Below are 8943 nucleotides of genomic sequence, written 5' to 3'. Positions count from 1 at the left end.
AAAATTCTCTGATTTAAGATAACTAGCAGATAATAAGATTCATATAGATTCAAAATCCAAAATACATATAATGATAATCAATTTTCCAAGGACATTGAAGAAAGATAAAGAAACTAGTAATTGCTAAAATAAAAAAAATTATAAGAGTCAATAAACTAGGATGGGGGATCTGAGTCTGATGTTGCCACCTATATTGGCTCCTTGTTATTCCCCAATGAGCAACCAACAGTAGGGGGGATGCCTAGGTTCTTCTCAATGAACTTCAGTCGATGGTCCAAGTCTGTCATGTGTTGATGATGGTGTTACACGGGGAGGAGAAGGTCCTCTCTCTTTTCTTGTCTGCCTAGTAAGACTTTTCCTAATAAGTACTTCATGTGCTAATGCAGGTTGACCATGTAGATATATTGATTATATCATCCATGTGTGTCACCTATATTAGGAATCCAATATGACATATCTTCCAATACCACAATGTCCAAAAGAAGACATTGTTGGTTGATTATTTCCCTTTTCACATGTGAGATTTCTTCCTAAATAGGAGGCAAGGTAAGAAGATCTAAATATCATGTTTCCATGTCTTCAACTCTAAGCTAAGGCTATGTACTACCTTTATCGTCCCACTCCTAAAAATTTTCCATCGCTCGAGAAACATGATTTATTTCACTGGGGATGTTGGTTTCTTGAGCAAGTGGGTATCATGAAAGAGACAAGGATGGATAGTGTCTGAGATGTCCACAAGAAAGAAAAACGTGAACAATGTCCAAGGTAAATGGTGGAAGTCAAAAGAGGGTTGGAGAAGCAACTGGTTTTCCAAGAAAGGATGGGTCCAAAGAGGAATAACATCATAGAGATGAAAGAGCCAAGAGAGAATGAGGTCCCCACAAAAATTCAAGGGCACAACAACCAAATGTAGGAAATAAAAACTAAAACATTAACATAGGTGGAGTTCAAGATAAAGTGACCTAGATATGGAGGAGTACGAAATAACTAAGGGGTGAGGAGAGTCAACCCAACATAGATTCAAGCTAGCATACTATCAAGATGACATTCCATTGCACCAAAATGCATGAGCCAAGTACGAAAAACAATATAAGTCTCCATTCAAAAGTGGCTTTTGATAGCTAATTTTAATTTCAAATTTTAATTGGGAAAGGAAAATGTCAGCACCATGGAAAAGAATTTGTCAACAAGCTAAAATTGACTTACTTGAAACTCACTAGGAAAGCTAAGAACATCTAAGAACAATGTAACCAAAGGAATGGTTGGCTAAGTACATGGAACAAAGGAGTGGATAAGGTCAAATTGGAAACCAAGCTCTTGACTCTTTCACAAAAGATAAGTTTGAGTTTCAAGAGCTCCCAGTTTAAATATTTGAAATGCCTAACATTGTTAGAGAGAATTATATCCAAAGTTTCCTCTGAAATTTATGTGGTTGATAACCATGATCTCAACATTGAATTCCCTCATTAATGGTTGTGACTTTGGACTAGTGGCATGAGGAGAGTAGGTGTGAAGATTATTGTCTAGAGAAAATAGATTTGACAATGGACTAGAGAGAAAAGGTGGTGACCCATTTGATGAATGCTAGAAAATAAATGAAGGGTGTCCATGTGTCATAATGTCACTACATGTTTAAACAATTAAGGATCCATGCTACAAAATTCCCTAGTCATATGGTCAGGTGGGATAGTGAGAACCCACCCTCCACCATCTCGCATGTGAAACACCCCATCCAGGGGCACCATGACATATGTTACCTTTTGACTAGTACCTATTATTCTAATCACATAGTTTCAATCCTTCATACTGAATTTTCATTAGTGATCATCTTAGACATCGTGAAGGAGACATAATATCTATGAATATTTCAAAATGATTTTGATTTGATCTCTTTTTTCTCTTCAAATTTAACTATTTCATATTTTTCAACAACATTATATCTTAACATTCTTTAAATATATTATTTATGGTGTTTCATGAATAAGATATTAAAGATATATATTAAAAAATAAAATAGAGATAAATAAATAATAATATATATATATATATATATATATAGAGCAATAATACACATAAATCATGTATATCATAAGAATCTCAACTAGGAAAAATTTATATATATATAATCTTTTGATTTAAATATGGCCAATTTGGCTAACACTCTAGCCCTAAAGTCTTTAAAAAACTTTGCAACATGTAATACCACAAGGTAGGCACCACTATTGACCTCAAAACCTTGAATATTTTACTTGGTCAAGCTTAACTAACAATCTCCCCTTTAAACGTTATTGGGAAATTCTTCAGGTCCAATTAAAAGAACTTGTATGCTCTCCTTCTTATCACCCAGGTCTATGTCTAGACTTTAGCCAAAGGGGTGTCAATGTATAACTACGTCGTGTAGTTGTATTCCCATTTGCATGTATTTTAAATAAAAAAAATCCATCTTCAAACTAATATTTGTTGTTGTTTTCCCAACATTTAACCACAATACTCACACGAGGTATTATCCTCATGTCGATTCATCATAACCAATATCATAATCTATTATTAGTCCATGTTCGCTTTGTTCTTTTCCTTTGGATCTACTTTCTAAACAAATATTATCATATCCTCCCCTAGATGGTTATTCATTCACTACTCTTGGCTCCTTCACAAGTTGACCAACCACTACAATATTTTCTTCATGATGTGGAAGCTTTTCCATTTTATCCCTTCATTTGGATCTGATAACAATTGTCAATATTAAAAAGTACCATGATAGAAATAATGATAAAAATGCGTACATAGAAACAACACACCTAATATATGCACAACATGATTTAAACTATAAAACCCCAAAAAACCCTAGCCCTATCCAAGTGAGCCCTTTTCTCAACTTTATCATGTTACAATGGATAATATTCTACCATTTTAAAATATTTACAACATGTAATACCATGGGATAATATCATAGATAATGAATTTAAAATGCTCAAATCCACAATTCCTGATGCAACAATCTAGATTATTTTTCTGAGTAAAGTTTACCTATCATATGGTATATTTATATAGCTTAAAAACATTAAGAACAATCACTCACAAAAATAGATCAATCATCAATGCATTACTGCATCACCATAGTCACCGAAGCAATATATTAATGCAAAAGGAAAATAGTTTTCACATGAGTTCTCACAGTTAATCATTGGAAAACTATCCTTATCCTCTATCAACTCGAGATCATGGACTGATGAGATGTGAAGCCATGAATCAATAAAGACAGTAGTATTAAGGAGAATGTTAATAATTAGATCACTTTATTTCTAAAACATAATTCTAAATGTAAGCTTACATAATTACAATACATACTAAAGAAACACATTTTACATAAATAAGTTATACTAAATTGACACTAACTAGGCCCTAAGTGTCTAAAGCCCTAACATATCTCTAAAGATTGATATTATTGAAGGATTTACGAAAATGGCATGATAAAATAAGCTAATCTAGGCATTAGAGCCTATTCACCCTTAACAACTTTGTGAACTCTTAACAACTTCGTGAACTCCTATCATAAATTGGAGGTTGGAAAACTTTGTTTCTTTAAGGGACATAATGAAAATATATGCAACTCTATAGGGAAATAGGGCACTTCAAAATTGTGTGTCTAAAATATCCTTTTCATGAAGAGCATATGTAGCTTTATATGTTGGCTCTAATTTGGGAATCACAAAGGTTCAAATCCCTTTTCATTATAATATGAATTACATCTCTTTCCAAACCATTCATAAATATTAAGGCAAAAGACAAAAATGCAATTGTTAATATTTATGGCTATAAGATGTCTTTTGGAATAGGGTTTCAATAATTTATTCTAATTTTCCATAATTATTGGGTAAATGGTAGAGATTTAACTTCCATGAAATATTCTAGAATATTCTTAATAGTGGTCACAAATTAAAAGTTAAGATTTATGTCAAAAGTAATTGTCATTTCCATGCTTTTAATTAAATTAATTAATTAAAAGAAAACGCTTATGAATATGAGTTATGATTTTTTTGGCATGTAGTATTAGAAACCCATGGTATTTTAACAAAACCTATTAACCACATAATAAGTAAAAGTGAATATTCATTATTAAAAATCTTATTGCATATATTTTTTAAATATATAATATTTAACTCCTATATTTTTTTTTAATTAATAGTAATAATAACACTAATTTCAAATAAATTTATAATTTAATGAAATTTTCTAAAAACAAATTAATAATTTTAACAATAAAATAAATATTTTAAAATTTATTAACTATTTAAATAACTACACTAGTATTTAAACATTACAAAACATATATATCCTTTGTTCCTGCCTATATAGAAAGTCCTTGTCTTTCTTTATGTGCTGATAAAAGAGTGATTTTATTGAAGTATTAACCCAAAAAAATATCTATTGAACGAAAAAAAAACCTAATGCTTGTAAATTCAGAATAAGCTATTTTATTAAATTCAGAATACGTTATTTTATGTGTTGGTCTGAAAGCAGTATTTTTATTCAAATTTCAGTATATATATATATACTAAAGAAGAACAAAACACTTTATGATTGGATATTAACTGATTCTCAACAAATGCAAAATTCCATGTCGTGTTGGCCGAAGACAAAGCGTTAAGAATAATTTTATTGATGGTACTCTTCAACTACTTCGCTCTCCTATACCGTGGCCAATTTTTTTCCTTAGCTTCACGTCCACTACACTTGTATTTTGATCTTTATGCAACTTGACACCAAACTTAACAACTCTAGCATTTTCAAAATCTCTTTTTCTAACTACTTTAACAACTTCAGCGTAAACCAATAATTATTTTGTAATTTAACTATATATAAATGTTTGATGTATGCACTTCTGTAATCCATTTCTACTTTATTTCCTTCCTTCCTCTTCATTCAATCAGTCCGGACTGGTACATGGATTCTGGTGTTTGAAGCTGAGGTCGAAAGAGTGCAGTATAAAACTAACAGGACGATATCCTTTTTGGAGTTGAATAACTCGGTGGGCAACAGAATCTTTATGTAATGGAGGTGTTTAATCAACATGTTTATGTGCACCCATCATTTTTAGCGAGGTTTGCTTGGATGGTCGTATCCCTCAACTTGTTCACTGATATAGTCTCGGCCAAGATAGACAATCAGAGATTCTCTGAGTGTGTAGTTTGGCCGAGGCTATATCAGTAAATGAGTTCAGGAATACGACCATCCAAGCAAACCTCGCTGTAAATTATGAGTGTGCAAACACAATTCGATTAATAAATGTCTCCATTCCAGATAGATTCAGTTTCCCATTGGGTATATCCAGAGCAGTCATCAAACCCAAAATTTTTATACTGCACCGTTTCGACTTCAGGGAGAAACTCTTATGAAAAAAGGTCACAACAAAGCCAATATGAAGTTACAAGTACGCATAGAGAAGGGGAGACATTCTTATAATGTTAGATGTTTAGTACCTATGTATCTCTGGATTGGCCTGTTAATGTTAAAGCTTATATCTAACAGTTCATTTGAGAGACGTGTGTTTATACTTGTCTTTAACGCTTTTCAGGCACCGAGTGGGCCAATTCTGCAAAAGGTGGGCAGATTGGACTTGAATTTATAACCCAATTCCCCAATCGCACAGGGAGAATGAAGCATATAGATTCACCATCAAGGGTCAAGAATGGATTTTTTTGTGGCATGGGCACAGTTCATGGGTTGGATCTACCATGTACGCAACGTTGAACGTTTATAGAAAGTTGTGAAACACTTATCCCTTGACCAGGCTCCATGCCTAGAGTCCCATTCTTGTAAGTCTGCTGTTACGATTGTTCTCTCTTTTTATGTTTCTACGTTAACAATATTCACTTGTGCTTGATTTCAATTTTAAGTCCTGATGGGACTGAAATATTTGACATGCTTCCATTCAGGGGAATGGTGGAATAGGAATCCCATCGATGTTCTGCCCGAACAGAAGATGCCCCTAACATTTCGGATGCCCTTAATAGCCGCTGTAAAGTGCATACCAAACCATTTCTGATAACTCACGCTTGCATTCTTTGTCACCTGAGTTGCTGGGTAAATAGGCTTTTTGAGTTTCCGAAGTTCTCGTAGCATGTCCATGATGAACATTCTCCTGGTTTTATTCTGATCATCACCTGATTTGTTATGGTGAAATTCTGGACTTTCGTTAACTGATTTCTATTTTCATTTTATAACGTTTTCTTTTCTTATTTCGGTGAAATGAAACAAAACCAATTAACCGAGAATTTTGTGCAAGTTTGCATGGGACAAACATTTCAGGTGCATAGGATAACTGTGAGCGCAGTAGCAACTATCGTTGGGTAAGCTGGAGCTGTGGACCATTGAAAGTGGAACTCTTCTCGATAGCTTGTCATTTGGGCGATCCATCTATCTCTTTTGGACAAACATATGCCTTGTAATTATTTAACCAGGCGAAGAAAATGGAATTAGCTTATCAGCCATTATAATAAACCTGGACTGTCGTTTTTAACTATAACATATTATTAGAAATGGTACGTTCAATTTTAGCGAAGAAAATACGGTTAGCGAGGAGGTTGCGGATCGGTATCCCTCGCGAAAATGTTTGGGACCGGCCTTTGGACGTCAACATTGCATTCATAACAGCGTCCACAACCCAGTCGTAACGGAGAAAACCGGCTACATATGAACCGTTAAAATTTTTCTCGGCATTAAATGCCGAGAGTTATAAAGCAATGGAGTTATAAAGCAATGGAGTTGTCTATAATGCGACTTTTTGAAGATTCCGGTGACGGAATCTGGCAGAAGAATTGAGGTCAAATCTTGATTTCTTGCAGTTAAAATGGTTTTTTAACTGCATATTTGGATTCAGCACCCTGAAAAACTCCTGGGACGATTTCATTGTTTAGAAACTAGCTATCAAACTTGCGATTCCAATAATTCCTGCCGGATTTCGACCGGAAAAATCCGCCGGAAAGGCTTTCAAAAAGTCGCGTTATAGACAACTGCTAAAGCAATACGTTCTTTTTTTGACGTATACCGAGGCAGAGGAATTGTCTGTACGTCAAAATGAGTAGTTAGAATCTGCCTTATTTTTTTTTTTAATTTTCCCTTTGTAATGTTTGAATAATGTTTGAATCATGTTTTTAGGGTGGAAATCGATTTAGTGCTATCAGAAATTTGTGTGATGATGACGAGATTGTGGATTGAACGAAAACCCTGTTTCCCCAATAAAATCATTCTTCAGGCCTGTGGTTTATGGACCCAAAAAGCCTATCTGAAACTCCTCATAGTCTTCTCAACATGATTGCGCAACACTTTCCACTGATCCAACCACAACGAAAGACATCTCTCCGCACTCGCTTCTTGTTCTCTGTTAATACTGCTCTTCCCAATTGTTTTGGCAGTGAAGCCACGCCAACCACATATGTTCGATCATCAATGACTTTTCGTGTTTCGTAGACTAGAAACTCTCTGCCGCGTAAGATATGGTGACCCGCCAACCTGCTGGGCGTCCCTGAAAAACTGTTCTTTTCGCAGGGACTCAGCTATTTCGTCCCAGAGTTCCGTCTTTCTTCCGCTGTGAGAAAACCTGGGCTCAAATTCTATTCGAAGCTTTATAAGCTTGAGGGTTTCGACCCTTTTTTCTAAAACATGTTCACTGTCAGGTGCAGTGGCAGAGCCAACATACTCAACCACCCGAAGATTATGTGCATCTATAGTTGTTTTATGATCACAGTCAAAATTTTCAGGCCCTGTCAAATTAACCAAGTTGCTGCACCCATTTATAACCTTCTCACTCAACTTAATTTTCGCTGATACGGATTCATTCAATGGTTGCTCCGAAAACGTTGCCGCATTGTCATCATACACTGATTTGGTTTGATCTGCATGATTAATGCCTTCAGAAACAGTTTTAGGAACTTCTTGACCTTTCTTAACATCATTATGTACTGCAACGTCCTGAAAATGTGGAAGTCCAATCTCTGAAATCAAAGAATCATGTGGGGTCGAAGTACTTTTAGGGACTAGTCCCATATTTACATCAGTCAGATGCCCATTATCTGGTTCACAAAAATAAAAAAAATAAAACAAGAACTCTCGCAAACAATCCAGGCAAAAACATACAAAGGCATAAATTAACAAAGAGGCATTTTCTTTATTTACAAACTCATATTACAATTTAAGGCATTTCAACCTTAATCAAGAATTCTCTAGCAACTACATTTTGCCCTCTCTCACACGCACAGGATTTTTCTCCTCTTTTCTTCTTCTTTTCTTGATTCATCAATGAATTCTTAAATTCTTGTCATACATACATTCAGTTATAACTGATTTTTTAAACTAAAATTAGTTCATTAACCGAATCTTGTTCAAGGTTGCCTGATTGGTCATGTGGTCGTCCACGTGTCTCTTTCTCTAGATTTTCTTTTGCTGAGGTGTTCGGATGCCCCTGCATCAGACTCCCGAGGTACAAAATTTATGACCTCCTGGTCATATGCGTTTCGTTAGCAATTCTACCCTTTGTTTCACTTCATCAGTGGAACTGCCTTCATGTGAGTTGCAACCAAACCTCTGCAATAGCAAGTCCTCCCTGCTACCAGATGCCCTACCAAGTTTCTCTCTTGAGCTTAGTCCTGCTACCAGATGCCCTACCAAGTTTCTCTCTTGAGCTTAGTCCTCTCAACATCTCTGTGGTTTTCTCCTCTCGAACCAATTGAGCGCTCCTGCTCCAGATTTGCTGCAATTTCTCACCTTCACAAAATAAATTAAAAAAAAATTACAAGCTTACAAATCTTTAGCAAACTGTACCTCTTCTTTCTTCCCATGCAAAAACTCCTTTATGCAGGAAATCTTTTCCTGCTCCGATACCACTTCCTGCTCTAATACCAATTGATGATGACGAGATTCTGGGGTGAACCAAAATCCCTTTTC

This window comes from Pinus tabuliformis, chromosome 2_1 (assembly GCF_031772625.1).
Source record: "Pinus tabuliformis cultivar Carrire ecotype Pingquan chromosome 2_1, CPIR1, whole genome shotgun sequence".
Lineage (NCBI taxonomy): Eukaryota > Viridiplantae > Streptophyta > Pinopsida > Pinales > Pinaceae > Pinus > Pinus tabuliformis.
This window is presented reverse-complemented; position numbering follows the sequence as displayed.